Below are 7,466 nucleotides of genomic sequence, written 5' to 3' on the forward strand. Positions count from 1 at the left end.
CAAGGGTACAAGGATCCAAAGAAAGTCATTCAAATTGGACCTTCCACTTGTCTCGTTCTTGTCACTGGAGGGCAAAGCCCCCCACCTCCCGCCAAGGCAGATGATGGAGCAGGTGTTTCCTTCTCAGGATTCCTGGTTGGGACTGGCCTGTGAAATGAACGCTCGGTAGGTGTTTGATGGAGCCTAAGGCCTGGAGGGGGCGGGGGACTAGGGGAGTGTGTCTGAGGAAGACACTTTAAGCCAGATGGTGAGTCATCACAGGGAAAATCGTGCCCTACCCTGGTGCAGCCTCCACCCTCCTCTGACTACCTTTAGATGCCTGAAAGTTGTGTTAGGACAGATAAATGATAACAATAGTTAACATGCACCAGGCCCTGTTCTTCGTACTTGTCATACGGGTTGACGTTCTTGATACATTCACTGATTTAATCATCTCAACAGTCCTATGAGATAGGTATTATTGTTATCCCATTTTGCAGACGAGGAAGTGGAGACATGGAGAAGTTAACTGACACACCCAAGGTTCCACAAGTAAGATGTGGAGCAGTGAGTGATTCTCCCCAAGCACTTAGGGGTCTGTACGCTTTACCACTCTGTCATCCTGCCTCTCAAATACACTGACAGCTCCTGCAAAGGGAGAGAAGCCCACATCCAGAGTCATTTCCCTCACACTTGGGTGCACAGGCTCCAGACGTAGGGGGAGGGACAGACAGATAATGGAGGCTGACTAGCAGGGCCTCTTCACACTGTCCACCCACATGATGAGCTCTCCGCCAGGGCATGAGCCTGATGGAACCCTGCCTCACTCCCTCAGGCAGGCGGCAGGGGACGGCAGAGGCTCCCAGGGAATAGTCCAGGAGGGTTAATGGGAAAGGAGGGCTTCTTGGCCGGCTGCGACTCTGGGCTGTATTCCTCCCACTGAAGCCTCTTCGCTGAACTCTACACTCGTGGAGCCCACAGCTTCCTGAATCTTCACACTACACGAGTCTAAAACTCCCTTCCCACCCCAGCTGCCTCTCCTCCCGCCTGGCCTCTCTCAGCTCCCTGCTCCAGGACCCCCACCACTGCCTAAGCAAGGCACCTGATACCTCGCTCCCTCCCTCTCCCACATCTCATCAGCCTCCAATTCTGGTTGATTCAACCAATGGATAACCTCTTGCATCCACCCATCATGCCCCATCCCCACTAAAACTGCTCTAGCAGAATGATGGTCTCTTCCATCACTTACTATGTGCAGCGTACTCTGTTTACTACTTTATAGACATCATCTTTTAATCCTCAGAACAATCACTATTTACAAGTGAGGAACAGAACTGAAGAACAGAGAGGTGAAGTAACTTGGCCAAGGTCACACAGCTAGTAAGTAGCAATGCCAAACTCAGTCTGACGGCAGAGCCTACCCTCTCAATCACACTTTGGTGATCACTACTCTCAACTTTGCCTTCCTCCGTCCTTCCTGTGCAGTGCCACAAGAATCTTTAATTCCTTCAACGGCATTTACTGTAAGTTCCAGCAACTCTGCTGTAAACTGGAGATCTAAAACTGGGCAGATACTGGGCTCCAGGGCCACGGAGCCTGGTGGAATTTTCTGGTAGCTCACTAACACACTAATCTGGTCAGGCCTCCATACCCAGCACAGTGTCTGGCATAAAGCAGATGCTCAATGATTCCGGGTGGTAAGGAGCTGAAGTCGGTGGGACAGTCAGCCGGGGCCTGCTGTGGGCCTGTACCAAGGGCAGGGCGGAAGGGAGAGGGGCTGCTTTCCCAGTTCATTTTCGGACAGTTTGTTTCACCTCCCTCCCGGCTGCTTCTTTGTCTCCTATCTTTTCTCCTTCTGTGCTGCAAACCTTGCTTACGAGGCTCAGCTGTGTCCCTTGAGGTTGCTGGTGGGTTGGAGGGTGGGAGGTTGGAGGACGTCTTAGCTGATAGGCTGGCAGCGGGACTGAGGAAAAGGGCCAGCTTGGAGGCCAGAGGATATAAGGGCTGTGCCTGGGTACCTTGGCCTGCTGCAGCTTCCCTCAGCATCCTGATGTGATCCCCTGGCCATGGCTTATCAACAAATGGAGAGGGACTGAGAAGAGAGCCCAGGTACCCTCACCTGGGCTCTACCTCCCGGCTCTGGAAGGTTGAAGGTCCTCTGGCACTTGTCCAGGCTTCTGGCCCCAAGGATGGTTCCAGTCCAGTTCCCCCATCTCCTCCCCTGCCCACTCCTGGGGGGCTGAGGCAGGGAGCTGGAACACTGATGGGCACCAAGCCAAACCTTCCTGGGACCAGCAGGTCACAGCCAGTCACCCTTGAGCCACTATGACAGTGGTAGAGCAGGGACGCAGAGGAAGTGGGGGGCAAGCTGGAGGGAGGTCTGTGAGGGCGGGACAGGGCTGGGGAGCAGTGGGGAGCTGACTGAGGCGAGAACAGAGTCCCCACACTTTCCTGCAGGCACATTCTTCTGGCTGGTGGTCAAGCTACCCGTGCATGACAGGAGCAAGGAAACGGTCACCAGGCAGGCCCGTGGTGCTGATGGCGGTAGCCAGAGGGTGAGGAGAGGCTGGCAGAGCAGGGTAGAAGGCAGGGGCAGGTCTGGAGCTGTGCTAAAGGGAGGGGAACAGGCCTGCCTAGCAGGCAAGTTTGGTGGTATTTGAATGTGCAGGCGGTGCTTTCTCCCTCCAGCTTCTGCTTCTCAAGTGTGTGTGTGTGTGTGTGTGTGTGTGTGTGTGTGTGTGTGTGTGTGTGTGTGTGTGTGTGTATTCCACATACCCAGGAGACACTGCATCTGCCCTTGAGTAATCAGTGCTCTGAAACCGTGGCTCCAGCCCAGTCGTGACCACTTTCCCTCAGGCCCAGAGCCCTCTCCTTGGCTCCCTCGCCTACACCCCTGTTGGGGCTTCCAGTCTGCACTTGCCGGCCCACACCACTCCCCCGCCTCTCCCTGGGGCTCACTGACCGCACTACCTCCTCCCAACATCCCCAGCCTTCCCGGGACCCTCATCTCAGGGGCTCCCATCTTCCCTGGGCCCTTGCTCAGGACTCGAACTCTGCACCCACTTTGCCCTTTTAGAGACTTAGGCAGGGGCAGCTGCAGTAGCCTGAGGGAGGGTTCCGTGTGGATCCAGAGCGCTGGCCAAGGAGAGGGCAAGGCTGTGAGTGACCAGGCAAGCAGGCCATGCAGAGAAGGCCCTTCCCAGCATCAGAGCAGACCCCAGTCCTGCCCCCAAATCCCACTCGGGAAGTGCTGGGGCCAGAGGAAGCTGAACACTCCAAAGACTCGGCACTAGACCCACTGCCCATTTCCTCCCTCCAGAGAGGACGCAGCGAAAGGCCAGGGGAGGCTGCAGAGATGGGGTCTGTAGAGGGAAACAGAAAAGAGAGGTGACGTCTGCAGGTCTGACTGAGAGAGAAGGCCGCAGGCCACTCCCTCCCCTCCTGGGATCCGTCCTCCGCTCCAGGATGGAGAGGCGGCCCCCAGCGGCTCAGACTTCCCACCCAGGCCTCAGGAAGTCCTTCCTGCTCCTGCCTCGGAGCCCCCTCAACTAGGAGCTTTACCTCCAGAGAAATGGAGAGGCAGTGGACTCCCCTTAAACCTGCTGCAGGGCGGGCATGGAGCCCACCTCAGCATTCCCCCTCTCATTCCACAGAGGACTGGATCCTGATTTAATCTCCAGTCTCCCCCAGGCCTCAGCTGACGGTGCCGGCTGGGGTCCTGGGTGCCAGGCGAAGCAGCCACTGCTGTGCCCCTGCCGGGTTCTTCTCCTGCCACAGAGCCCGGCTTGTGTCAGTTCCTCCTGCAGGGCCCCATTTCTCTTCCACACGCCTGGCACTCACCACAACTACAATTAGAAATCCAGGCCGCGTGCTTAGCACAGCCAGGGCTGTGGGCACAGAGGCCCTCAGGAGACGCTTCTTCTATTTATTTGTTTATTTATTTTATTTTATTTTTGGCTGCATTGGGTCTTTGTTGCTGAGCACAGGCTTTTCTCTAGTTGCGGCGAGCGGGGGCTACTCTTCCTTGTTGGTGCGCGGGCTTCTCGTTGTGGTGGCTTCTCTTGTTGTGGAGCACAGGCCCTAGGCACACGGGCTTCAGTAGCTGCAACATGCAGGCTCAGTAGTTGTAGCTCGCGGCTGTAGAGCGCAGGCTCAGTAGTTGTGGCACACGGGCTTAGTTGCTCCGTGGCACGTGGGATCATCCCGGACCAGGGCTTGAACCCGTGTCCCCTGCATTGGCAGGAGAATTCTTCACCACTGCGCCACCAGGGAAGACCCAGGAGAGGCCTCTTGAGTGGAATAGGTAAACTCGTCTCCCCCTCTCCTGCCATGGGTCCTTCTACCTTCCTCATGGCTCCCCCAGGTCTGCCTCTCCTTCTGTTACCTTTCCAACCGGTTCTTGGCCCATCTCTGTTCCTTGCACTGCCTCAGTCTGTCTCTAGCCCATCCTCTCCCTCCTCCAGGGAGTGCCCTCAGATTCGCACCTCAAACCTCTCTAGGGTGCTATTCATGGGTCCCGAGCGCTGGACTAAGCACAGGTGTCAAGCTTTTGGGGGGATCTGTGTGTCCTGATCAAGCCTCCGTGGTGACTTTCTCATTCAACAAATCCAGTCCCTAAACTCAAATCTGAAGGACAAATATGTACTAATCCCTGTGCCGGGCTTTGTCCTTTAGGGAGAGTTGATGCCCTCCTCTCCTGGCCTCAGCCTTTGTATTCGCTCACTCCCCACAGCCCCAGGCTCCAGTCCATGCAGAGGTTAACTCCTGGCTTTATCTCTCTCTGTCTCTTTCTCTCTCTCCCTCTCTCTCCCCTCACCCAACAACAACCCCACAGCGAAAGGGAAAGGAAAAGAGCGAGCGCATTGGAGGATGCACCTGTGATTGGGGGTTCAGGTCAGCAGATGGAAGTCACCAGAGGACAAGGAGAGGCGAGCAGGCCTAGGCCCCGGGCCCCTCCTTGTTGCCCTTCCAAATGCTGCAGCGGCTGTGATTGCTAACACGCGTACACGCTCGCACATTCTCCCTCTCCACACTTGTCTGTCTCTGATGCTTATCTAGCCCTGGAGCTCAAAGACCTGTTGCTTCCGCTCAGCATCTTCTCACTCAGCATCCTGTCCTCTGCGTGGACCTCCAGGTCGTCAGTGGGCAGGCAGAGGAAGTGGGGTCTCAGTGAGAAGCCAGACTGTGAATGGTTTCACTCTAGCCATAAAAGGTGAAGATGTCCCCTTCTAGGGGCAGAAGGCAGCCACGGCCCTAGGGAGCAGCGCTGGGGGAGGAGCGGCCAAGGTGTCCCCCTGGACCTGAGTCCTCAACTCGGGATTACTTCCTGCAGTCTGGGCAGCTGCGGTGCTCATGATGGGGCCAGCTCTTCCCTGCAATGAGCCACCTGCTCTTCCTCTCTAGAATGGTCCTTTCAGCTCTGTGGTCTATGAGCCTGACCTCAAGACGAAGACGAAGCTGCAGGGGGACCAGCTGAGGCGGGCTGGGCCCAAGGGGATCCACCTCCGTGTCAGGCACGGCCTGGGGCTGCCTTAACCAGGGTCCTTAGCCTTGAACTCCACAAGGGCTGGAGGTGAGCCAAGGGACCACGTAAGTTCTGGGGAAAATCTTGCAAATAAGATTTTTAGCCCAACCTTGCAGAGCTCGGTCTCAAGACACAAGGGTGGAGAAGGCTGCCCCCTAGAGCCAGGATCAAAGAATTCTTTATGGACAGCCAGCCATTCTTGCCTTTATTATTGCACAGATATTTATTGAGTTCCTACCTAAGGCCCTGGCATTAGACTAGGTACTGGGGATACAGAAGTGATCAAGGAAGGCAATAGGGTGACTAACCATCAGAGTTTTCCCTAGACTCAGGGGTTTCCTGGAATGTTGGACGTGTGTTGGTAAAACCAGGACAGTCCTAGGCAAACTGAGAGGAGTTGGTCCCTAAAAGGTAAAACCCCTGCCCTCATGGAGGTTATATTCCAGTGGGATGGCAAGGGTGGAGTTGGAAAGGATGAACAAATACGCAACACAATTTCACATAGTGCTGTCACTTATCACAAGACGTAAGACAGAGGAGGGGACTGTACTCTAGAGAGGAAGGACAGGATTGCCTTTCTGAGGAAGTAACATGTGACCTGAGGCTTGAACGATGAGCAAGCCTTAGGAATCTTATGAGCACTCAGAGGAGAGCTTTCCAGATACAAAGTTACCAAGACCCCGGGGCAGGAACAAGCTTGGCACATTCAAGAAACAGAAAGAAGGCCAGTGTGCCTGAAGTGAAATGGGCAGAGGTGAGACTAGTCGGAGTTGGCAACTGACTTGTTTACCCCAATTGCTATGGAAGGTATTGGAGGGATTTAAGCAGGGGAGTGCCATGTTCTGGTTGTTATTTTTAAAAGACTATTCCAGCTGCTGGCTGGAGAGTGGATTGGAGGGGAAAGAACAAGCAGAGGATGACCACGTAGGGAGCTGCTGCAAGTGGGGAGGTGGTGATGATGGTGCCTGGACTAAGCAGTGTCTTGGGGAGAAAGGACAGGGCAGACCCAACCGTACTTGCTAATGAATTGCACATAGGGGGTAAAGGAAGGAGAGGACCAACTGGTGCCTAGGTTTGGGGCTGGAGCTACAGTAAACAAGGATATACCCCAAAGGACATCAGAGGTCCCTCTGTGCGGGGATTAAGAAGCAGAGAGGAGGAAGCCCTCACACGTCCAAGAAACTCAATGAACTGTCATATAGCTCGGTAGGGGTATCCTTGATGTAATATTGTGGGAGGAGATCTATGTCTGGAATGTGCCTGCTTTGGGGGAATGAGAAAGAAATGTCTTAGGAGACAAGGTGTCTGTGGGTGGGAGTTAGGAGTCTGTCTTAATACTGGTGGGGCCCAATTTAAAAGTGACTTCGGAGGGATTGGTAGTTCAGACAGGTTATCCCTATAAGAGACGTTTTCATGACCTGAAATGGAATGAGGGATGGTGTATTAGGGTAAGGAGGTTAGCTGTAATGACTCCGAAATCTCAGTGGCTTAGCACGAAGAAAAGGGTGTATTTTTCATTCCTATTACAGTCCGATGCAGGTTTGGGGAATGGAGAGGGTAGTTCTGTTCATTCATTCGTTCAAGGGTCCCAGGCTCTTTCCGTCATGTGGCGCAGCTGTCTTCAACATGTGGCCTCTAGAATCATCATAGAATGGGAAGAGGGAATGAGGGCTGCGTGGGAGACTGTATGGGTCCAGCCTGGAAATGGCACACATGGCTTCTGCTTCGATTCCATTGCTCAGAACTCACTCTCATGGCATCAGTTTAACTGCAAGGAAGCTGGGAAGTGTTCAAAGTTCCTATTTAGTAGGTCATGTGCCAGAAGAAGGATGCTAATGGTGAACACTGGTGGTCTCTGTCACCGGCAGGGAGAATGGCTCTCTCTCTTGGGGATGGGGGGGGTGGGCAGTGGTGTCTGTCTTGGGTTGGGATGGGAGTGCACTCTCAGAAAGCACCTTGGAAA

The sequence above is a fragment of the Aethalodelphis obliquidens genome, unplaced genomic scaffold (assembly GCF_003676395.1).
Source record: "Aethalodelphis obliquidens isolate GAN/ISIS:26980383/991018 unplaced genomic scaffold, ASM367639v1 scaffold8, whole genome shotgun sequence".
Taxonomy (NCBI): domain Eukaryota; kingdom Metazoa; phylum Chordata; class Mammalia; order Artiodactyla; family Delphinidae; genus Aethalodelphis; species Aethalodelphis obliquidens.